Source organism: Halichoerus grypus, chromosome 10 (genome assembly GCF_964656455.1).
Source record: "Halichoerus grypus chromosome 10, mHalGry1.hap1.1, whole genome shotgun sequence".
Classification (NCBI taxonomy): Eukaryota; Metazoa; Chordata; class Mammalia; order Carnivora; family Phocidae; genus Halichoerus; species Halichoerus grypus.
In genome coordinates, this window is record NC_135721.1 from 92,292,604 (window position 1) to 92,318,629 (window position 26,026).

A 26,026-nucleotide genomic window follows, 5' to 3' on the forward strand; every position below is an offset into this window, starting at 1 on the left:
CCTCTAGGAGTCTCAGTTTCTTTGTCTGTCAGATGGAGCTGATCATTGTACCTACTTCATAGAGTTTTTTGTACACTTTCACAATTGAGTGGAAAGTTTGTGGAGTAGTGCTTGCCACCGAGAAAGAGCTCAATAAATAGTGGCAGTCTTTACTCTCAGCATCTCCTTCACTCTTCCAATGACACGGTCCCCACAATGCTGCCTCCACCCCTTCTCACTTATGTCAACCTGTGCCTAAGGTGCCTTTGGAAGTTACCGCTATGGCATCTCTGGCAATCAACCCAACCAGTATCACCTCCATGTTACTGGACCTAGATCCTTTGTCCCTCCCCTCTCTTTGCCCCTGGGCCCTGCCCTGTCCATGGTGGATGCCACCTCCAGGCATATAGAAACAAAGAATGGAGCTGTTGAATGACTTACTAATGGGGCTAAATAGTAAGAGACTTTAAAGCCACTTAGTGAAAGCTGGTGTTTAGAATAAGCCTGAGTCTTGGAAGTTTATTCAGAACAATGATATATTAGTCTGCTTGGGCTGCTATAACAAAATATCAGATATCTGTTTCTGATAGTTCTTTTTTTTTTATTTTTATTTTTTTAAAGATTTTTTTTTTTTAATTTATTTTTTAACAGAGAGAGAGACAGCGAGAGAGGGAACACAAGCAGGGAGAGTGGGAGAGGGAGAAGCAGGCTTCCCGCCGAGCAGGGAGCCCGATGTGGGACTCGATCCCAGGACCCTGGGATCATGACCTGAGCCGAAGGCAGACGCTTAACGACTGAGCCACCCAGGCGCCCTGTTTCTCATAGTTCTTGAGGCTAGAAAATCTAAGGTCAAGGTGCTGGCAGATTCTGTGTCTGATGAAGGCAGTCTTCCTGGCTTGACTCCTCACATGGCAGAGAGAGACAGAAAGAGCAAGCAAGCTCTCTGGTCTCTTCTTGTAAGGACACTAATTCTATCATGAGAGCTCCATCCTCAGGACCTCCTCTAAACCTAATTATCTCCCAAAGCCCCCCACCTGCAAATACCATCCCCTTGGGAGTTAGGGTGAATTTGGGGGAAGCACAGATATTCAGTCCATAATAAATGAGAATTATTTTATTTTAATAATAGTCCATGAGCTTGTTTCACTAAGCATTCTCATCACTAGAGCCAGTGATGCATACTCTGTACATGCCCACAGGTTATGAAGAAACTCCCTATTTGCACCAGGGCTCAAAACGATTGAGCTTTAAGAGTAACCCAGTACATTCTAAATAGGTGCAAAACTTGGTTCTGGGGGCGCCTGGGTGGCTTAGTAGGTTAAGCATCTGCCTTTGTCTCAGGTTATGATTTCAGGGTCCAGGATCAAGCCCCGCATCAGGCTCCCTGCTCAGTGGGAAGTCTGCTTCTCATTTTCCTCCGCCCCTCCCTCCCATGAGCTCTCTCTCTCTCTCAAATAAATAAGTAAAATCTTAAAAAAAAACAAAAAAACAAAAACAACTTGGTTCTTGGTACAAACCAAACAGTGCTACTTAATTATATTCTTACAAAATATTCCTGAAGTTCTCCTCTTGCTCATGAGACTTGTGTACAGTGTGCCTGGCACACTGCAACTCCTTGTACACAAAGAGACTTGTGTACCAGAAAATAATTTTTTAAGTTTATTTATTTATTTTTTAGTAATCTGTATACCCAATATGGGATGCCAGCTCATGATCCCGAGATCAAGAGCCATACACTCCTCCGACTAAGCCAGCCAGGTATCCCCAAGAAATTAATTTTTGCCATCACAGTTTAGGAGTCAGGGTCACCAAGGGGGGAGGGTGAGTTCAGGAATGGGAAAGGGGTAAGTGCATCTTTAATGGTTTTCCCTCAGGATTACATAATGAAGAATTTCAAACACATAAAAACGTTGGATACACTGTTCACTGAACACCATCAAAGGCGCCTGGGTGACTCAGTTGGTTAATCATCCGGTTCTTGGTTTTGGCTCAGGTCATGATCTCATGGTTCATGAGATTGAGTTCTGCACTGGGCTCCGAGCTCGGGGGAGAGTCTGCTTGGAATTCGTTCTCCCTCTGACCTGTCCTACCCCTCCCTCTCTCTCTCTCTCAAATAAATAAATAAATCTTAAAAAAAAACAAAAACAACAAAAAAAAACAATCACCCAGGTTCTATAATCATTGATATTTTCCTTTACTTATGTTCTCCCGCACCACCCTACTCATCCCTCATTGTTTCTGGTACATTTCAAAGTGAGTTGTACATATCCATGCATTTCACCCCTGAACACAACAGCATGCATCTTATTATTAACTAGTGTTCAATAATTGTTTGCCATTTTTTAAGGTAAAAATTTATATATAGTAAAATACACTCACCTTTTATCATTCACTGCATTTTGATAAATGTAGACACCTGGGAAATCCAAGTCCCTGTCAAGATAAAACATTTCTATTACCCCAGAAAATTCTCTCCTGCCCCTTCTTAGTTGGTTTTATTGTGGCTTCCCTTTTTAGCATAGTTTAATTTTAATTGTTTTAGAATTTTATATAAATTGAATCATACAGCACATAGTCTTCCGAGCCTGATTTCTTTCACCCAGCATAATGTTTTTGAGATTCATCCACATTACTAGATGTATCAAAAGGTCACCCTTTTTCATTGCTAAGTAGTGTTCCATTGTTCAGATGTCTCACAGTTTATCCCTTCACCTGCTGATGGACACTTGGGCTGTTTTCAGTTTGGTGCTATGAGTGGGTTAACCTTTTCAGATTTATCTAAATGGTTGACAGTCATTCCTCAAGTCCATCACAGGTAAACTTTCAAATCTGGATGTGGCATGAAATTATCCAGAATGTATGTTTTGTGTTTGAAACATTACTATATGGATGGAGTGGGATAGGGAATGAGAAATTATTCTCTACTTGATTATTGAAGGAGAAAATTAGTGTCTTAAGAAATAAATCCTTCTGCGGGGAAGGTAATTATAACAAAAGGCACAAAAGCATATTTTACTTTGTGCTTTTATTAAAACTAGGGAAAATGAAGTCTTACTTTTTGGCTGATTTTTTTTTTTTTTTTTTTTTTTGCAATAAATATAGAAAATCAGATGATTTTCCAATAGCTCATCCAAAATAATAAGTGGAGATCAGACTACTGCAGGGCCCCTTTTCTGTGAGGATCAGCCTCAAAGTCAACAGACAAGGCAAACTCTACTGTGGTAGACATTGAGATGTGTCTCAGGGTCTCCCTTTCAGGGCTGAAGGCCTTACTCTCCAGGTGGCTGAAGAATACTGTGTGGCCCAAGGCCATGCCCTTTCCCATGGGCATCTCTTACCCAGAGCCTGATCAACACTGAGGTCAAGGCCCAGCCTCCTTGCCTCAAGCGGGAACTACCCTAAAGTCCAATCCAGTTCCAGAACTCCCCTTGGGGACAGCTAAGGCTTTTCTCGGGGGGACTCCCTCTGCCTGGTCTGTTTCCTTCCCCTTCTTCTCTGGGCTGGATATCTCATTCTGTGATTAAACATCCTGCTAGTTTCCATTTCAGTGTCTGCTTGCCATGGAACCCAACCTACAACATCTGTTAAGTAGATTTTATTCTTTTTTTTTTAATTTTTTTATTGTTATGTTAATCCCCATACATTATATCATTAGTTTTAGATATAGTGTTCCATGATTCATTGTTTGTGCATAACACCCAGTGCTCCATGCAGAACGTGCCCTCCTCAATACCCATCACCAGGCTAACCCATCCTCCCCCCCTCCCCAGAACCCTCAGTTTGTTTTTCAGAGTCCATCGTCTCTCATGGTTCTTCTCCCTCTCCGATTTCCCCCCCTTCATTCTTCCCCTCCTGCTACATTCTTCTTCTTCTTTTTTTCTTTCTTAACATATATTGCATTATTTGTTTCAGAGGTACAGATCTGAGATTCAACAGTCTTGCACAATTCACAGCGCTTACCAGAGCACATACCCTCCCCAGTGTCCATCACCCAGTGACCCCATCCCTCCCACCCCACCCCTCACTCCAGCAACCCTCAGTTTGTTTCCTGAGATTAAGAATTCCTCATATCAGTGAGGTCATATGATACATGTCTTTCTCTGTTTGACTTATTTCGCTCAGCATAATACCCTCCAGTTCCATCCACGTCGTTTTATTCTTAAAAATCCTATCAGAAGGGGCCACATTGGAGACTAACATTGCTCCTTTCAGTGGGTATCAGGAGCAGCATTCCCTTCAGCCGGGATAGATAATGGGGCATTCAGTTGAACTGGGACAGCAGAAGCATGGGGTTTGTATTTAGGGGTCATTGTGTAGACAAAGACACCCAGGGGTAAGATACCAATGTCCTGACAGGCACACAGGACTGGGAGGGTAAGCAGGAAAACACAGGGCTTTTCCCACCCAGCCACCCTCACCCAGGGCATGGTCAGTGGATTGCGGGAGGTTGGGAAGGACAGCGGGGTGCGTGCCCTGCAACTCTGTCACGAGCTTCTTCCTCGCTGTGCTGAGCATATCGCTGAACTCCCTCGGACTCCATGCCATTCCATGTGTGGAATGATTTTTCTCGACTATTCATTCTCCTGAGGTCAAGATCGGTCCAGAGAAGGAAGAAAATACCATCCTACCAGAAACAGACCTAGAGGGGAAGGCAGTTTCAAAAGCCTTAGCTGTTATTACATTCAGATGTGGGGCATCCCGAGTGCCCGTGTTTCTGTACTTCCCACGCATACATTTCCTATTTGCGCGTTTTATAGAAATTTGAGATAGGTCAATATAATCAAGAGATGTCTCCTCCTTCTGGAAAGGCGTTATTAACTTGACATTGCATCTTGAAATGAATTCCATTTAAAACTGAGAAATTAGGAGGGGCGCCTGGGTGGCTCAGTTGGTTAAGCGTCCAACTCTTGATTTCAGCTCGGCTCATGATCTCAGGGTCATGAGATTGAGCCACATGTTTGGCTCTGTGCTCAGCAGAGTCTGCTTGGGATTCTCTCTCTCCCTCTCCCTCTGCCTCTCTCTCTCAAATAAATAAATAAATCTTAAAAGAAAACCCTGAGGAATAACGAAATAAATAAGGAAAAAAGTAAAAATAAAACTGAGGAATAAGGTAAAAATTTATATATATATATATATATATATATATATATATATATATATATATATATATATATATATGGGGGATGGGGGCAGGCAGATGGTGAGAGCAGAGGTTCTTCAAGTGGAGTCCCCAGGAGGTTCTTACCCCTTAGTGTGACTCAGGATCTCCCAGAGGACTTGTTAAAACACAAATTCCTTGGTTCCACTGCAAAGGGTTTCTGGACAAGCAGGCAGAATCTGAGATTCTGTATTGCCAGTGAATTATTAGGTGATATTGATGCTGCCGATCCACTTTGAGGGGCCACACTTTGAGAATCAATGGTTTAAGGCATGAGTTGCAGCAAGGAGCATGGCTTCATTGAATGGAACATATAAAATGCTTTGTACAATGAGAGAGGCATCAGGACATTAAGCATGCTACGAACATGAATGAATAAATGCATTCAGTCCACTTCCTGGTTCTTTATTTCAATATGACCACAGACAAGCCACCTAGCTCCCCAGGCTATTGGGAAGATAAGCTCCCATAAGGAACGTAATGGGGCATTTGCAAAGCTTTTGTAGTGGAACCTCCCAGAGCTCATGACTGCTTTCTTATGCTTTTACAATAAACCCACTGGACACCTGCAGTCTCTGGCCCTGGTGGAGCCTGTTTCTCCGGGCTAGAATATGCTTTTATTGCAAATGGAAGGCACCAGAGAGAACTGTGGTTGTTCAAGAAGCAGCTTCTTGCTGTCTTATGTTTAGAGGTTTCCATGACTATGGCTCTCATTATGAGCTGTGTAAACAAGCATTAGCCTTCTTACTCTTCCCTCCACTTCTGCTTCAGTGAAGTCTGTTGTGTCTGATGCTGTTGATGCCCTGCCCATATCCCCTTGGCCCATCTGAGGTCATCTGCAGATAGTTTCCCTATATACCGAATGCTTCGTCTGTGGGAAGGTGTTCTCTGAACAGAGGAATGTATTCCCCAGTGGGTGAAATGGTCAGAGTACAGGAGAGTACACCCCCAGAAGAATCCCTCAATCCATGAAGGACAGGAGTTGGTGGGAAAATAGCCTAGGTTCCCTTCCCCCAGTGGGACAGTCCTGGAGTGGATTCTGCATGGTTCCTCACTGGGTGTCCTGCAGGTTAGGCTCCAGTCATACACTGGCAACCTGATAAATAACCCACTCTTTGGTGGCTCTCCTCTCTTCTTTGTCTCTTCTCTCTCTCACCCTGTTTCCAGGAATCATGTTCCAAATAAGCAATCTGTACTCAGATTTTTGACTTAGTGGTTGCACTAGGGGTATGCTAAACTAAAACTTCTGTCTTTGCCCCAGGAAATGAGACTATGCACAGCACAAATCCATTTCTCTCTTGATTCAATCTACTTTAGCAATTGCAGGAGAATGTCAATATCAATTAATACCAATACATCAATTTGACCTCCATTAATCTGCCCCAAATGGTCATTTTAATTGCTGGTTAAATCTTAAGAAGGAGTAATTCAGATAATTTTTCCCCAAAAAATCACAGACTAGTTTTTTCTTCTGTCCCTTGGATGTAGTGAAACATATTTGTCTGAATGCATGCTTAGTCAACAGCTTTGGCCCCTTTCAAAGCCAAAGCTTGTATTCTAGACCAACTACATGTGGCAGAGAAACAAAGATGAATTTTTTTACAGTAGAATCAACTTTAACTTTTTACACAAATCTGCGCTTGATGAGCCGGAGAGGAAATGAACTATGCAGGGTATAGACTTCAGTCATGCTCCCTGTATGAAAAGCATTTTGAAAAGTAGGGGCTAATTTACCACAGACTGCTCATTATGTTAAAACTGATAACGTTATTTGAATTGGATACTTTCCACATTCTAACATCTAGGCATTCTGAAATCATCAGCTTTTCCTCCCTCTGGAGAGTTTTCGGATCTGGGACAAAGCTCTACCAGGATGTAAATACTACAGCGTTTCTTCATGTGACAGTTAAATGTGGAATACATTTCCTTTGGGTGCTGTATTTATTTGTGGTACCTTTCTTATCTCCTGAGCTACTGCTCGGGTATAGGAAACATATCGTCTCCATCTTTATTCCCTTCAGAGCTGAGTGCATAGTAGATGACCAATAAACTCAAGGGAGGATGAGCAATTCCCTTAAGAATAAAACCAAGCTGCAAGGCACAGGATGTAGCATGCAATAATAAGCAGTCCTTCTATCCCAAAACACAGGTCACACAATCTAATCTTTCTGGGATTCTAATCATCTGTTGTTCCGGTTCCAAGATGATGAAGCAAGTCAGCCAACTTTTACTTCCTCATCTGTTAAAAAAAAAAAAAAGGCAATAAAATTTGTCATCATCCAGTATGCCCTTGTTGTGGTAAAGATCAATTGGATAAAATCTTTAAAGGTATTTTGACTCTGGCCAACGGGAGATCTATGAACACACAACCATGTTTTGAATGTAGTATCTTTACTGACAATGTCTTCCTACACGATCAACAGTCACCAGCAATACTTTCATGTGCTCAGTGCCTAGAAAAAGCTCTTCTCTTTAAATAGCTCAAAATTTTAAAATGTCTGTCCTTTATAAGCCAGGCTTCAAAGATGTACTTTTTATTTGCTCGTTTCCAACTACTCTTAAAGGACAGTTGGATACTCACGGTTTGTATCTTGACAGCCAGTTTGTGTGTTCAAGGGGGCTGGCAGGACCGTGGCAGCACAAATCGAAAGAACACTTTCAGCAAGCTGGAGGCAGAAGCATAAATTCGGAGGGCTTGGGTATCTTGTTCGTGGGAGTGGAGCAGCTTCATAGAGTCAGATAAAAGAACAGGTAGCAAGGGGGTTTTAATTTGGTTCTCATTTACCCTGAATGTAGTCTGTTGAGACACAAGCCACTTACTGTGAAGACTGGTAAGGTGGCCTTTTCCACTAAAAAAAAAAAAAAGAAAAGAAAAAAAGCAGTCAGGGAAACCTGTATTTTAGATGTTGAGATATAAATATCAGAATATCTTGCCAATGGGTGAAACCCAAAACTAAATTTTGGGAAGAAAAGAAGAGAATAGCCCATTGCTGTTAGAGCAAAATGGTCCACCCTTGGTACACATTTAAGAGAACAAAAAACATACTCAGTTTAGTTTTTGGTGTTTTTTTTTTTTTTTTTACTTTATCTTTAATTTCTCTGGTTAGGGGAAAGATAACACCTGGAGGAGGATCCCCAGTCTCACTAATCACACGTCTAGCCTTGCTACTCGGGGCTTAGGCAGGTGATGCGCAGAAACATACAGGACCAAGCTGAGAGGAGGCTCAATATCAAGCCCCAAAGGGGTGGGGGCGCACCCAGGGGCCAGGCGGTGTGTTTGGGGCAGGATTCAGGAGGAAGGCAGCGTCCAGGTCCAGATCTGGCTCTGTGGGACTTGGAGGGATGCGTGGAGCCAATGGGCTCATTAGTACCTGGCTATGGCTGCAGCCGCCCCATGGCAAATACGGGCTATCAAAGCCCTGTCAGCACTCCTGAATGGGACAAAGAAAAGGCGCATTAATGATTAACTCTGCTAAAAGCTCCGGCTTTTGTATTCCCATGGTGCCTGGCCTATCTGGCTGCCATGTGACCAGCCTGGGCCATTTTCTCGCAGATTGGGGAAAGCTAGTGAGCAAACACAGGTGGTTCGGAGCCGGCCCCGCTGTCAGGGACAACCGCGGACAGCACCAGCTATGCCTGGCCAAATTAGCTGCTCTGTTTGCCTCCAGTTTTGCTTCCTGGTGCTCTCACTTTCTAAGTCGAATGTCATTTTGCACTCATTTTCGACTATTCACAAGAGGTGCGGAAAAGGGGGGAGAGGCCCCCAGGAAAACGGGAAAGGGAGACACACAGCGTCATGTTCTTTGAACCCCGCAATAACATTTGGTGACCAAATGCAAAGGCCGGGTAAACTAATTAAAACCCCTCAGGTCTTTAACCCCTGGTCAGAGCAAATTTATTCTTCTCAGAGGGAGTTATTTTAGTGATACATGATAATGACGTCATAAGCCCACCAGAGCGGACCCCAGGCTGGGCGCCCTAAGGTGGGGTCTGGAATGTGCTGGCTCTTTGAAATCGGCCGTGGCACTTGTGGCCACCTACAGTAGTGCAAGGGTAGGGTGACCTTGCCTAGCCCTGGTTGAGAGTCAAGGTCCCTCTAGTGGCATTATTTGTTTAAATGCATTTCTTCCTTGGCCTACATCAGACAGACTTTCTTTTTCCTGTTCAAATATTTATATGTGTGTATTATTGCTCGCTGCTGCTTCAACTGCTCCCAATCACACCAGCAGCTATAAAGCACCGATTATCAGGGTCAAGTGATAAAGGCCCTTTGAGTCAACACCAGAAATGAACAGAAAATGAAATAAAGTTATAAAAAGAGGACAGCATAAATGTCTACAAAGAGTATATCAGTTTGCAGATATTCAAGCAATTAGCTACAATGGGAAAGACATTTTATTCAAACTAACAGTACCGCTGAAATGATTACCAGTGTTTGATATTTAAATACGGCGTTCTGCCGGACTCCCAGTTAAAGAAACAATACGAAACAAAACAAAACGAAACACACCCCTTGAGAGGTCTTTCTACTCAGAAGCAGTTCAGAGTTGGTGAATGTTGGGTCAAACACAGCTGCTATGTGCGGGATCCAGCTGATGCTGACCAAAGAATGAACATGATCAGCCTCTAGCCCTCACGGCCAATCAAGGCTATTGTCCTCTATGCGTGGTGTTTGATGTGGAGGCTTGTGGACGTGTTTATCCTGTATATTTCCCCACCGTTCCTAAACTTTGATTTCTTTTTTCTGATGAAGATGATATGGTTGCAGGTCCCAGCTCCAGGGGGACTTGGTCACCAGTCAGTACAGGCATCCAAGATCAGCAAACAACTTTAGCAGATAATTTTTTTCCAGCTGATCCATAATTGCTTTTCCCTTGCAAAGGCTTGCAGACAGATGATATCCCTGTTGCCTAAGCAGAACATGAAATCATAGTTAAATAAGCATCCTCTAGTAGCCAACACAGAAATAAGTGGTTATGAGGAACAAAATTATGAAACTGGCATAAAGGAACATTCTTATGGAGCTGAACTGAAAAATCAGCTATTGGTATATCCCCAAAGACTCATCTTCTCTTCTGTGTTATTTTATATTCTAAACAGATCTCTATGCATTACTTAAATTCTTTAAAGTTATAGGTATAGAGAAAGTATCCTATAGCATTCTCTGATAAAATGCAGTTATGGCTTAAATAATAATTCCTGATTGATTTTTGTCAGAAAACTACTTTCACATGTCTATAGGTGTTTTCAAGTTACTATTTTTTGAAAAATTTAATACAAAAATATGGAACAAAATTACACAAAGAAAATACATGGTAATAATAATGATGTTGATGATGACACTTAGCTTTTATGTGAAACTTATCTGTGCCAGACACTGTTCTAAGCACTTTTCATATATTTATTCCTGTGATTCTCACAATGATCTGTAAGATTTGTGCAGTCATTATCCTCAGTTTGCAGAGAGGTTAAGCAACTTGCCCAGGGACACACAGCCAGTTGTGGTATTGGGATTGAAATCTAGGCAGTCTAGTTCCCAAAAAAGATAAGTTAGTCTTATTCCCACCTCTGCCTCTCAATTCCCAAGTGTCCTCTAGGGTATTTTACTAGTTAATAATATGTGCATGTAAAAATATGTACAGATACATACATATGTGTGTTATTTTAAAACAGAAACTCTGGGCAATTAGGGTTCATATCAACTGGGGAGTTTCAGAGAGACTTAGAACATGCCTCAGACTCATCCTACCCAGGGTATTGATCCACTAATTCCCTGCCCTGTTTGATTAGTGGTTGGCACCTCAGAGCTTCCAGCCTGCCTCAAATGCATCCCCACACACTCCTGTGGCAGAGAATTCCTTCAGGCTGAGGGAAGGTGGAAGCCTTCAGGCATGTTTGGATCCTTTGGCATGTGTCCCCTGGGGTGGCCTAACAAGGTACAGGAGGAGAACTGACAGGATGTGCTACAAATTTCTCAATCTCTCTGATCATCAACAGAAGAAGAGTTTATCTTTCTGAACTGACTGCTCTAAAGAATTCTCTGCTCACTTAAACTGATGTGTTCTGGTTAGTTTTTGTTTTGTTTTGTTTTGTTTTTGTTTTTGTTTTTTTTTTAAATAGAAGACTCTTATTTTCATTCCCTGTGGTCCAGACAACCTTAAGCATACAGTACCTGTGGCCGAAGAGTAAATGACATATCAAGGACCAGATGTCTGTGCTCCTGGGTTTGGTTCCTGACATGTGGCTTATGGGACAGTCATGGACAATGAGTTTCTCAAGGTCAAGATTTAGGTTATTTCGTGCATCTTCACATACTAGGTCCTGCTTGTAATAGGACCTTTACAGGTTTGGTTCGGTGAATGAGTGAGTGAATTTATGAATGAATGGATGGACATTTGAATGAACAAATAAACCATGGATGCCTAGTAGGTACTAGGAAGAAAAGGACAAGAGAAACATGGGGAATGTGGAAAGAGTGAAAATCCAAGACTGAATAGGATGATTCTTCACCTACAGACTTTACGAGAGATTTCATCCTTCTTGAGAGGAGGTCATGTTTAGAAAGTGGACCTCAGTAGCATGTAACAGAAGCTGGGCTTTCCCTTTTTACCACTCTAATTATATTCAAATGTATAATTAATTAGGGAAAAAAGCATAGAGATTATCTATTTCTTGCTCCAACAGTGAAAATGAATTACTGGCCTGCATATTTAGAAAAAAATCAGACTGTAAGAAAGATATGAAATCTCAGGTCACAGGCTGAAACCTATCCACACAAAAACTTTTCTTTTTTCTTTCAAATTTTGAATGATTTGGCAAAAATGAAAGATTGTCAATGTTTGTCTATATTAAAAAAAAGGATATAAAATCAAAACCTGGAAGAATAGTAAACTAAATTTAAAGAATCAGAAGAAAGAAAATAATTAGGATTACAGTGAAGATAAATAAAATAGTGAATAGAGGAAAAAATGGAGAAAAGAAACAAAGTCCAAAGTTGTTTCTATGAAAAGATCAACAAAACTGACAAACCTTCAGTTAGACTGACCAAGGAAAAAAAAGATTGAACAGCACCATCAATCAACTGGATCTCTTCAACATTTATAGAACACTCCACCCACCAACAGCAGAATACACATTATTTCTAACTGCCCATGAAACATGTACCAATTTTGACTATATCCTGGGCCATCAAAAATCTCCATAATTTTATAGAACTTGGTATCATACAGACTGTATTCTTGGGCTACAGTGAAGTAAAAGTAGGAATTAGTAACAGATAACAAGAAAATCTCTAAACATTTGGAAACTAAACACCCAGTCCTAAATAATATGTGAATCAAAGAGGAAGTCTCAAGTCCCCAAACAGACAAAAACCTGAACTGAATAGAAATGAAAATACATTTGTGTACACAGCTAAAGCAGTGCTGTGAGGGAAATTTATAGCATTAAAGGTACACATTAGAAAAGAGTCTCAAATTCATAATATAAGCACCCACCTAAAAAACCTAGAGAAACGAGAAAAAAATAGATCCAAAGCAAAAAGAAGAAACTAATAAAAATAAGAAATCAATGACAATTAAAACAGAAAAGAATAAAGAAACTCAATGAAACAAAGAGTGGGTTCTTTGAAATGAATAATAAAACTGATAAACCTCTAGCAAGATTACAAAGAAAATAAACAGAAGATGCAAATTACTAAGATCAGGAATGAAAGAGGCAGTATCACGGCAGACATGCAGACAACAAAATAGTAATAAAGAAATACTATAGACAACTCGATGCACATAAACTTTACAACTGAAATGGATACATTTATTGAAAATCACAAACTGTCATAATTCACCCAATATGAAATAGATATTTGAGTAGCCCTGTTACTATGAAGGTAATTGAATTGGTAATTTAATAATACCCCTCAAAGAAATCTCTGATTCCAGATGGTCTCACTGGAGAATGCTTCCAAATATGTAAAGAAAAATTAACACTAATTCTGAACAGTCTCTTCCAGAAGACAAAAGAAACACTTCCTAATTCATTTTATAAAGCTATCATTACCCTGATACCAAAACCAATGACATTGTAAAAGAAAACTATAGCCCTATATCCCTCCTGAATATAGACACACACACACACACACACACACACACAGATACACAGACACACACACACACAGATACACTTGACATCAAACACATGATCCATAAAAGAAAAATTTTAGAAATTGGACTTTGTCAAAATTAAAAATTTTGCTTTGTGGAAGACCCTGTTAAGAGGATGAGACAAGCCACAGACTTGTCTATGGGAGGAAATACTTGTAATGACTTATCCAAAGAAGATAGCGTATAGAATTGTTAAAAGCTCTCAAAACTCAATGGCAAAAAGCCATATAATCCTATTTAAAAATGGGCACAAAGAGACATTTTATGGAAGAGGTTATACAGATTGCAATTAATCACATGGAAATTAATTAGGAATTGGGAAAATCATTACCCATTAGAGAAATGATTTTTTTTTAATTTTTTAAAATTTTATTATATTATGTTAGTCACCATACAATACATCATTAGTTTTTGATGTGGTGATCCATGATCCATTGTTTTCGTATAACACCCAGTGCTCCATGCAGTACGTGCCCTCCTTAATACCCATCACCGGGCTAACCAATCCCCCCTCCCCCCCCCCAAAACCCTGTTTGTTTCTCAGAGTCCATAGTCTCTCATGGTTCATCTCTCCCTCCGATTCCCCCCCCCTTTCATTTTTCCGTTCCTTCTCCTAATGTCCTCCATGCTATTCCTTATGTTCCACAAATAAGTGAAACTATATGATAATTGACTTTGTCTGCTTGACTTATTTCACTTAGCATAATCTCCTCCAGTCCCATCCATGCTGATGTAAAAGTTGGGTATTCATCCTTTCTGATGGCTGAGTAATATTCCATTGTATATATGGACCACGTCTTCTTTCTCCATTCATCTGTTGAAGGGCATCTCAGCTCTTTCCACAGTTTGGCTATTGTGGACATTGCTGCTATGAACATTGGACTTCATCAAGATAAAAAGCTTCTGCACAGCAATGGAAATAGTCAACAAAACAAAGAGGCAACCCACAGAATGGGAGCAGATATTTGCAAATGACACTACAGATAAAGGGTTGGTATCCAAGATCTATAAAGAACTTCTCAAACTCAACACCCAAAAAACAAATAATCAAGTCAAAAAGTGGGCAGAAGGCATGAAAAGACACTTCTCTGAAGAAGACATACAAATGGCTAACAGACACATGAAAAAATGTTCATCATCATTAGCCATCAGGGAAATTCAAATCAAAACCACATTGAGATACCACCTTACCCAGTTAGAGAGATGAAATTTGAAACCACAGTAAGGAATAGTGACAATACCAAAAACTGGGTAGGAGGCAAAGAAACTGAATCCGTCTTGTATTTCTGGTGGGAAGGTAAAATGCCACAGCTAGTGTGGGAAACAATTCACTGTTTTTTTCAAAACAAAAGATGCTACTACCATATGACTCAGCAGTTGCACTCCTGAACATTATTCCATGGGGAGCAGTGAAGACTCATGCTCACACAAAAATCTGTACACAAATACTTATGGAAACTGTTTTCATAACAGCCCCTGAAACAACTTTGATGTCCTTCAGTGAGTGAATTGTTAAATATAATGAAATAAATATAATTGTTAAATATAATGTGGTACATCCATGTCATGGAATACTACTCAGCAATAAAAAGGAGCAAAATATTGATACATGCAATAACCTGGATGAATTCCAGAGATTTATATTGAAGGGAAAAAATTAAATCTCCAAAAATTGCATAATGTGTCATTCCATTTATAAAACATTCTTGAAATGACAAAATATAGATTATAGAAGCAGAGGACAAATTACCGGTTGCCAGGAGTGAAGGAAAGGGTAAGATGAGAAAGACGAGAGTTTGCCTCCTGTAAAAGGACAACATGAGGGAGCCTTGTGGTGATGCAAATGTTTTAATCTTGGTGCTCTCAGTGTCAATATCCCAGTTGTGATATTATCCAATAATTTTAGAAGGTGTTACCATTAGCTAAGGAATACATGGACTCTCTTTGTATTAATTCTTACAACCACATATGAATCTACAATTATTGCAAAATTAAAGGTAGAAAACAAACAAACAAAAAAAACCTGTGCCAAGTTTTTAACAAGGGTGACTTTTAAATTTTTAAGCCAGAATATATCTGCAGAAAAACATGAAGAAGCAATTGTAACCAATGACCCTAATCATTGACTCTCCAGGAACTCATAGGTACAGCCCCGAAGCCTTCATTCTATATCAGTTCCCTTAAAGGATAGACAGACCACCAAGATTCTCTCCAGAACCAAAATAGCAAAATAAGAAATTGTTAAATTTAATGTCACAATAATTTGTCTGGAAAACAGTAGGTCAGGTTAGTCACAGTTTGTAACTAGTCATGAATTAACCCCTTTAAACTGTTTAACTAAAATATTCTTCTCAGGATGCATAATCATGGTTTTAAAATAGAGATGATTTAATTCACCAGTTAAATAGGCTCAAAAACCACATTATTAGCTATAGGAATTGGATATCAACAGAAAATCAAAAGATCAGAGAAGAGTTGGTGGTGAATCAATACATACTTATCCATCTATTTATAATTTATACTGCACAGACTTCTAGATAGGAACTGAGGCAGCCTCAAATATTAAAACACACTCAGACCATAGCTACTCATTAATATGTTTTTTGTAAATTGCAAGTCAAGCCAATATTGTTGGTTTCTCTCTAGTTCTCCTTTCCATCATTGGCAAAAATAGAAAAACAAAAACAAAAACACAAAAACAAAGCAGAACTTCAAAAAATGGAAGGTTTATTTGCAGCCTATTTTCCAGGCCGTGAATAATGTAGACATTTTCAGTAGGGATTCTGCATTTGGGCAATGCTACTTCCTACAACCTTTTTGTATCATACGGTGGATTCCGCATCTCACTCTGTAGCAACCATTTTGCTCGCTGATTGGCTCCCCCAAGAGCATCATGAATACTCAAACCAGCTCTGGAATATGGTGACTGGCTTCTTCTTGGCACAGGGGGTCCCACACTTTCTTGTAGCCCACAGTGCTTCATAGCCACAGGAGCACGTGGGGTCTCTTGAGCTCCACAAAGGTTTGAGTTCCCAAGGGGAGCCTGCTTCCTTTGTGAAAGTGTAAGGAGGGAAGTGATATGGTGTTAATCAATACACCCAGTGATAAATGTTTATCTTGAGCAGAAAGCAAATAAAGGCAGGTTAGCCAGCCCTTTATTGCCTGTGGAGTGGTCAGATCCACCGTCAGCAGCTGGAGCCTTTTCCAGGTCATGTGGCTTAAAAGTTTATCAACCATTTTTTTTTACTGGAGAACAGGTAGGGAAAGATTGGCCAAGTCTAGTATTTATGCCCTCTAAAATTTTCACAAATGTTTAGTTGTTTTTTTGTGTTTTTGTTTTTTTTTTCCCAAAGGCAGAGGACCAACACTGGAAAACCCGCTTGTGTTAAGGTAAGCCTCCAAATGCTGACTGCATATGGGATAGGTGGGGGGATTTAAGACTAGGACCAAGATTCTCAAGGAAGGCTCTCCTATGTTTATCCTTTGGGTTCCTCTTGAGCAGTGATTCTCAAATTTTACAGGACTCCTGTTGAGAGCTTGTTAAAACAGATTGCTGAATTCTGTTCTCAGAGTTTATGATTCAGTACGTTTGTACTGGGGCCCAAGAATTTACATTTCTGACAAGTTTCCAGCTGACGCTGATGTTCCTGGTCCACAAACCCTACTTTGACAACCACTACTCTAACCTGCTATCCTCAGGTTTTCCATATTTTACATCAGTGATTCAACTGATGTTCTGAGAATAAGTACATTAAACCTCTGTTTTATTCTGAGTGGAGTAGAATTTCTGGGCCTGGAGGAAAAGATGGGAAAATGATCCAATACTTGGAAGCAATTGGAGTAGCCACCCTATGTCAAAAACTGAACATAGTTAGTTGGCTATTAACTAAAGAAAAAAGTTGGCCACCACAAGAAAAATCAGAACCCTCAGTGTAGTGAGGCTGTTTTGAATATTCCTGAGAATATTTGAGAATTCCCTGAACTTTGCAAAGTTCAATAAGAAAGCCAAAGCCATGTCCTTGACCATTTATTTGGGAGTAAATTCTACCTTAGCCTGGGGCATACATGAAGTAGGCAGAGGGGGGTTGAAAAGCTAGCAGTTTGCCCATATTAGTTTATTTAATTCAACAATCTTTGAATCAGGGGTTGTTATCTTGATGTTAGCAAGGAGGAAATTGACTCAGCCAGCATCACACTGCCTGGATCTGGCAGAGCCAAGATGGAGCTCAGGTAGCCAGATGCCCATTCTCCTCCATACAGCACATTCTCCCTAAAGTTTATAATCACCAAATGGGCATCTGCCCCTCATGGAAAGTCACTGCATGGGGGACTCCTGGAAGAAAAGACATAGCCTTGGGTGAGGAGGCTCTCTGACCCTGAAGCAATAAAATGATCCATTATAGAACTGGGTCCTGCCAAAGGGACCTGGTGTTGCCACAGATTGATTTTACATGTTCCAAAAAGACTTCATTCAACATGTCAATTAAGAGTTGGCCTCAGATTTAGGGGGGCCTGCGTGGCTCAGTCATTAAGTGTCTGCCTTCGGCTCAGGTCATGATCCCGGGGTCCTGGGATTGAGCCCCACATCGGGCTCCCTGCTCAGCCGGAAGACTGCTTCTCCCTCTGCCTCTCCCTCTGCTAGTGTTCCCTCTCCTGCTGTGTCTCTCTCTGTCAAAAAAAAAAAAAAAAAAAAAGAGTTGGCCTTAGATTTAATTCTAACTCTGGAATAAGCAAGCTGAGGGATAAAAGCAATTCCTTCTGGGCATAAACAAAGAAGAAACAGAAATAGTCCTTATTGAAATTAGCCATACTCACATCTTTAGAAATTACCATAAATGCTTATGACAGAGACTGTTTTTACTCCCTGAGATCCATTCACCCCTTGTCCACAGTAATATACCCCCAGTTCTTAGGAGGGTTCTTGGCTACTCACATAAAAGACTACATTCCCAGCCTCGCATGGGGTTAGGCATGGCCATGTGACCAGGTCAGGCCAATAAGACACAAGCAGAAGTGTGGGGGCCACTTTGTGGATCCTTCCTTCAAAGACAACTGACCCAGCTTCCTGCTTGAAAAGGGAATATGGTTTGCCATCTTGGATCATGAAGTTAGAGATAGCTGATTAGTGAGCTCTAAGGAATTTATGGAACAGATTTGGATTTTACATCTGAGAAAAATGAATTTCTTTCTTGTTTCAGTCACCATTGTGGATCTCTGTTACTTGTGGTCAAACCTAGTCCTAAGTGAAGCAAACACATAAATGTTTGACAGGTTTGAACCGTGATTTTTGTGTTTGTTTATTTTTGGGCATGAAAATGACTTGTTCCAAACATACTTATAGTGCACTCACAAGCATGTGCACACACACACACAGAAAATTACAAGAGGTTGATGATCTTTAATCATCATTTGGATGACCTATTTCTTCTTTCAGACTTTTGATGCCTATATTAAATACTTCTTTTTTTTGCTATGTCTAGCACAAATTTTGGAAACAACAATCTATCATCATTTATATGTTAATTTCATTTAAATAAATGATACTATGAACAAAGTACATCTCTGCAGTGCCTGGAAAACATATGGGTGTTAGTCTACAAGGGGTTATTAACTTTACACTTCCCATCTGGAGCCCATAAAGGATCTGTTCTCCGAGATAGTAAAGAGCCAAGGTCACACTATAACATCACATTTGCAGTGAATAAGAAGGCCTTCTGATGTTTGAAATTAGGAGTTACCACTCCTATAACAATTCCGAAAAGACACAATACTGCCTCCTAGGCTCCCATTTACACAAAGGCACTGGTGTAACTACAGCCTGTGTGTATAAGAAAATTCTAACATGGGTTCTGATGCCTGAGAGCAATGTGAAAAATCACTGAGATCCAGAGTTGTATTTAATCTTCATAATCTTATCAGTGATATGCTAATTAATTATCTGTTATTAGCAAGTCAAGTGTCAGAAGGAAACTGTAGTAAATTACCTATGGGTCACGCTGCTATGCTGACAGTTGATTTTGAATGGCAGCACACTTGGAGTTTTAATATTTTTGGCAACAATCCTGGTGAATAGAAGTATTCCTGCAAAAGAAAAAAAATCTGAAAAAAAAAAAAAAACCCATAGATCTTAGGTTTTAAGAAAATTCATAAGAATGTGAAAGTAGATGGATTGGAAGAGAAGCTTAGCAACCTTGCTTTGGAACTTCACATTCTGCTTTACCACTTACTAGCTGAAGAGATGTGGATACTGCTGATACTCCACGCAGAACACCTTGGCTACCTTTTCTGTTTCTGTGTCCCCTCTCCCAGCCTTGGTGTGCTTCTGTTTTCAATAGCCCCAAGTATGTGACTCTTGTTTGGTGGCCAGTTCCTGAGCAGAAGCTGCTTTGCCCATATGGCAGAGAGAGCCAGAAACGCCTGGTAGTTTTACATGCTCCCAGAAGGGTCCATAGCCAGCCACCTCAGGGTGTGGGAGAATGAACCCCACTTCCTTTTGGGAGAAACTGAGGGGTAACTTACACCTTGGAGTTCCCTTGCCAGATCAAGAGAAAGCACCCTCTCTGGAATTTTCCCTAAATCTTGCTAGCTGCTCATTTCTCCTGGGAGCATTTCCTTAATAAACTGCTTGCTCGTGATTCCTTGTGTCAGGGTCTGTTTCTGGGGAACCTGACCTAAAACAGTAGTTTTGTGATGTTTGGACCAGTTATTTCTCTTGGTTTATTTCCTCTGCAAGCTGTAGGCAATAACCATCCTCACTGCATGGGGCTTTTGTGAGCTTTAAAGATCACGTGTATAGCACTTAGCCTGCTTCTGGCATGGGTTTGGGTACAATCAATGTCATCCAAAAGGGGTCCTCGCACAGGAAGGCTTGCCACCGGTTTTGTTCATTTCTATCTCACCCTTCCCTTTCCCCTTTAAAGCACATATGGTCACTGGGGAAGTATGCTCAATGGCATTTTGTTCCCGTCCTGCACTGGGTTATAAACTCTTCAGGGCAGAGACTGCACCTAGAGTATGCCATGATCTCAGTTTGCCTGGGACTCTCTCAGTTTTAGCACCGAAGATCCTGTGTCCCCAGAAACCTTTGTCGTGGATAAATCAGGATAGTTGTCACCCTATACCTCTTTTGTTTCTAACTGTGTCTTACCATCTAAGCACACTGATGGGTATAGAGTAAATGTTCAATAGATACTTAACGAATGAAGTATCAGTCAAGTATTGATGTATGAGTACCCATCACATTTCATGATGTGTCTTTTGGTCTGTTTTCTCTAGGGTTTGAGGGGGCTCAATATAATCACAAGAGTCCTTAAAAGTGGAAGAGGAAGGCAGAAATGGGGAGTTCAGAAGATGTGACTATAGAGGACAGGAACAGGGGAAGGACTCAAAACCCCACTCCTGCCTTGCTGGCTTTGAAGATGGGCAAAGAGGCTGCCTCTCAAAGCTGGAAGGGGTAAAGAAACAGATTCTCCTCAGGCAGTGGTCCCCTGGAGCCTCCAGAGGGACAACAACTCTGCCCATATCTCGACGTTAGTCCCGTGAAACCAATGTTGGACCTCTAACTTAGCAGAAATGTCAGAAAAGAAATCTGTGTTTTAAGCCACGGTGTGGTCACTGGTTGCAGTAGCCATAGAAAATGAACACAGACCCCCTTTCAGAATGTACTGAAAGTGACATGTACTTCTTGCAAGGGAAAAAAAAATTGGATTCAATTTTAGGAATTTGCAGATGATGGACTCCAGGTAAAGGATTTCAGTTCTGATGTCGAGGGCTACACTGCAGATGGAAAACAACATGCAGTAAACTCCAAGGAAGACCAAACACTGCTGGCCTTGGAACACATGGTGAATGCATAGGTACTGCAGTTTTGAAAAGCAAGAGTCTGGGGTGAATGCCATGCGCCACGTCTTGAGGTGCCATGCTCCAGCAGCAGATCACTGGTACGGGGAAAGGGACCAGCTGGATAAGCTTCAGTTTCTCTCCTGTGTGATATGGGGGCAGGACTTTCCAGTTCAGAATTTCAAGTTTCAACTCTGAGAAGGACCCTGTGCTGGGCACAGTGGGGCTAACAAAGATGGAACGGGTAGGGTTTTCTCGTGGTCTGGCACTCTGATAGGGACCAGTGCAGCATGGGCTCTGCATTCTGTCCAGAATGGGTAGATTCAGACTGGAGGGGTCCGAGAAGTCTTGACTGGGGATGGGATATTCCAGACACAGAACAGAGTTGGAGCCGAGACCCGGAATAGAAAGGAAACAAAAATCGAAATCATATCCTGTGAATATATTCTGGAATTCTTGAGACCACTACTTAAAAAAAAATGAATGCAACAAAATAGAAATAGAAATCCAAGTAGATGATATCCTTTTAATGCTTCTGTGTGTGGAATGCTCACTGGCCCTATGTGTGGTCCTTCCATGAGACATGGATGTCCTCCCTGCACAGGCTTCAGAGCATCCAATTCAGTAGTCTTCTTGCCACATTTCAATTTTAACTATAGAAACTTTTAACCATTTCTTCTCTGCTTTACCAAACAATTGGCTCTGATTGATTTTAAACATTTAAACATATGAAGAGTCCTGTCATTTTGGTGAAAAGAAGTATCATAGGCTCTAGGGTAAATTTTACAAACAATGATTTTTTTTAAAGACTTATTTATTTATTTGAGAGAGAGAGAGTGCACAAGCAGGGGCTGGGGTGGGGAGGGGGAGGAGGGAAAGGGAGAGAGAATCTCAAGCAGACTCCCCGCTGGATGTGGAGCTCAACATGGGGCTCTATCTCATGACTCTGACATCATGACCTGAGCCTGAAACCAAAAGTCAGATGCTTAACAGACTGAGCCACCCAGGCGCCCCTCCTCAAGACTGTTTTGAGTAGTATTGACCCTATTTGAGTAGAGAGTAGTCCCCTAAATTCATTGCTTTACAGAGACTAACAACCCTCTTACTGCAAAAGTTCTCCCTGTTTATTTAAGAACAGAACAAGTGATTGTACCTGTGAAATACAATAAATGAAATGATTAAAACTACTTTGTAAATTACTCAATAGCCTCACAAATGCTAACTCTGTGGTTAGCATTTATGATTAAATGAAAGCAGATTATAAAAAAGTCTACTCTAATTTTTAAGTTAAATTTGCATATGTGTACATAGAAGTCTAAAAATGTATACCAAAATGTTAATAGCAGTCATTCCTGGTGTTCATATGATTTTTATTTTTTTGTTTTTCCTTGTAATTTCTTAGTTTCTTCAGTAAATATTTTTATACACCTGAAATTTTTTCCCCAAAAAATCCCTATCAGAGATTGGTGTTCCCCTGTAGTTTCTTCTCATGCTTTCTTCTGGGAAGATTTTGGGTGATCTTTAATGGTTTTGTGTCACCCCATGTGGTGACATTTTTTTCCAGGGCTAGCTGGCATGCAGTCCCTGCACAGCTCCTGGCATGTGGGGCAGATGATGGGTGTTCTCATCACCGAAGGAAACTTGCGCCCTGTTCTCTAGTACGGAGCCCTGGCAGGCACACGCTGCGGGAAGATGTCAAGCGGGGTCCCAGGAGCAGGTCTGGCCTACCTTAGAGTGACAAAACATGGGGAGGGTTTGCTGTGTCCAAGAGGACAGTTCATGTGCAAGTGATAATGTATTAAACAGGTATTCCGGGGATGGTGAGCAGGTGGAAGAAGTAGGGCAGAAAGGAGGAAGCCAAGCAGGTGTGTGATCTCAAAATTGTGCAAGGTAGCTTTAGCCCGAGCCCATGGGGAATCTGGTGCATAATGTGTGCCTCAGAATTTTCCTGCCGCAAGGCAAGGTGGCTACTTTAACACTGTCGGTCGCTGGCCTGCCCCCGGTGAGGGGGCATAAACTCTGAGGCATTTCTACTGTGTGCATGAGGGGAGGGGGCAAAGGGCTTCTGGTAGCTGAAGGTGGAGCCCAAAGAGAGTCTTGATGCTGCCATTCCTCCTTGGAAACGAACACACCGATCCTCCTTAATTCCATGCACCATCTAGTCTAGACATCACCTGGGGCTTGTGCACACACAGTATCAGCTCTGGGGGATTAAAATCAATGCAGACTGTGAGGCTCTTGTCTCCTTAACTTGATTGTAAACAACAATGCAGAGTAAAATAACACTTATGTGTTATTTTATGATGTTCAAAAAGACGGTGCCCTCATAACATCGTGGCCAATCATTCTCCTTGTTCTAATGGAGTGTCATAGACTTGAAATAGGGACACCCTGAACCTCTTGCAAACAGAAGCCTCAGGAAGTTTAAAGTCAACTCCGACTGCTTGACTGGATGGTTTTCTTGCCAAGGATTCTGAGGCCAGGTGTGAATTTGGAGGGCAAGATGGGTGTGATCGTTTAGCAATGTCTGCCAGGTATGAGTTCAGAGAAAATGGGTGTGATCAATTAGGGATGTCTGCCAGGAGCTTGAGAAAAGGAAGGGTGGGCCATTGGACCCCTTAGATTCCAACCTTGCTTTCAGCTGGTCAAAGCTCCCCAGGGCAAATACACCTTATAGTCTGTACCTTTAGCTTAATGTGTTGGTCAAGAAGACATTTCCTTTTCCTTTAAAAAAAAAAAAAAAAACACAAAAACCTCTCTTTCCCGCTTACTCTCTCCCCTCCCCGTTTTATCTCATTTTGGTGCTTATAGGTTTTTATTCTATAAACACTTTGCAGTCTTTGTGACATGGACTCATTCAGGACATGTTTACAGTACTTAATGACATCTCCCTGAGAAATAATGAGAATGCCTTTAAAGGTTGTCTCCTCCCGTGCGTGCAGAGGGATGGCTCGCCAGGCCTGCAAGATGAGAGCTGAGGGTCTGGCAGGGGGAAAATTGACTTAATTTCTTTTCACCACATGAAATGGAGTGTCTGGGTGATCTGACCTAAATGCATGGCCTAAAAACCAATTAATTCTGAATTGTGAATTTGTGAGCGCATCAAGCTGTGTGTGGAATTCTCGATGAGGCAGACAACGCATACCTGGCTTATTTGCAAAATGTGAAGATTTTTCCACATAAATATACCTAATGGTCGGTTATTAAAGTGCAGCCTCAGTCACATTGCACCTCAGCTCCAAGCCCTGAAGCAGCTCCGCACGATCTTCTGATAGAAATCCAAGTCCCGGCCTGGTTTGACCAGCCCTCAGTAGCCCCAGCCTCCCTTCCGTTTGGTTGAACATCCCCTCTAGGTCCTTCATTGCTGCCAACAGAGGGGACCTTTGAGTCACCGGGCCCCACGTGCAGAGGTTCGTTTCCTGCCGTCATGGTTCCGAGGTCAGGATGTGCCTCACGGTGAGTATTCAGTCGGAAAGGTGACGAGTCCTTGCCATTGTGGACTTAAGAAAATGCCCAGCTCACCTTCCCTCCAGGGCCTGTGGAGTCCCCACCGCTGTGCATTTACTTGTTCTATGTCCTCCACTTGTTAAATTAGCTCCAATTTTATCATATTCAGTTTAATTCACCCAATATTCACCGAGGCCGCTGTGCCTGTGATGCTGATTTGTTTTGGGGAACAAAAATTAACCTGACATAGAATCTGCTTCTATGGACCAAATAAGAAAAAGGTGGGACGGGATATAAATAATCCTAACAGGAAGTCAAGTGTGGTGACCAGTAATGGAGCTGTAACTAAAACGGCACCAGAACACATGGGGCGGGGATTGGTGGCATCTGTGTGTGTGTGTGCACATGCGTGTGTGTGAGTACTATGGCATATGTATGCATAGGTTGTGGTGGTGTGTGTGATGTGTGTGTGTTTGGTGTATATTATATTGTGTGGGGGGATGGAAGGTGTGTATGTGGAGGGTGTATGTGGTGTGTGTATATGCAGTATGTGTGTGGTGTGTGTGTTTTTGTGTGTTTTCTGGGGGTGGGAGGCAGTCTTAGAAGGCTTCATGGGAGAGGAGGAGCCTGCCAAATAGGTAGGATTTCTCAGTGACAGAGGTGGTGGGGAAAGGCTGTGCAGGACCTTTTTGCTGGAGGCCTCAAACCTGGAAGGCACCCACAGGATGCCAGGGGAGCTGAGGAGTCAGTGAGAAGAGCTGGCCCCACATGGGGAAGGGCTCCAGCTGATAGGCCAGAGTTGGGGGTCGTCCTGGGGGAAGTATGGCACTGGGCTGTCTGAGAATCTGAGCAGAGGTGGCTGCTCAGGCACGGGTAAGGAGAGGGGCTGCAGGGGCAGGAAGGGAGTGTGGAGGAATGGGGGAAGCGGTCATAGCCATCCCCCAGAGATGTCCAATTTTGAACCAGGGCTGTGGGAGTGCAATAACTACTCAGTGGGGCACTCTGTCCTGCTTTTCCTCCTTTTCTGTCTCACTCACCCCTGCACTCCAGCTTCCTGGGATCACCTCTCCAATAACTATAGGCACCGAGTCCTTGTCTCTGGCTCAGCTTTAGAGAAGTGTCCAGTCACTCATGAATGCAGAGCCTGGAAGAGGGAGAGGTGACAGTTAACACAGGTGTGGAACAGCTCTTGGCCAATGGAGGGGAGCGCCAGGGGGCGAACACCCCTCTCCTGTCCCTATGCAGCACTCTGGAGGGTCCTGAGGGGACTGAGCCTCAGTTGGCCTCAGTGGACAGTTCAAACCCAAGTTTTCTAACTCCAGGGTTCAAGTTGTTCAGTCTAGGTAAATTAGACTCCGGTGTTCTGAACGAGCCTGTGAATGCTCGTTCATTCATTCCTCCACTTATTCAGTTATTCAATCTGTGACAACACATGTGAACATGA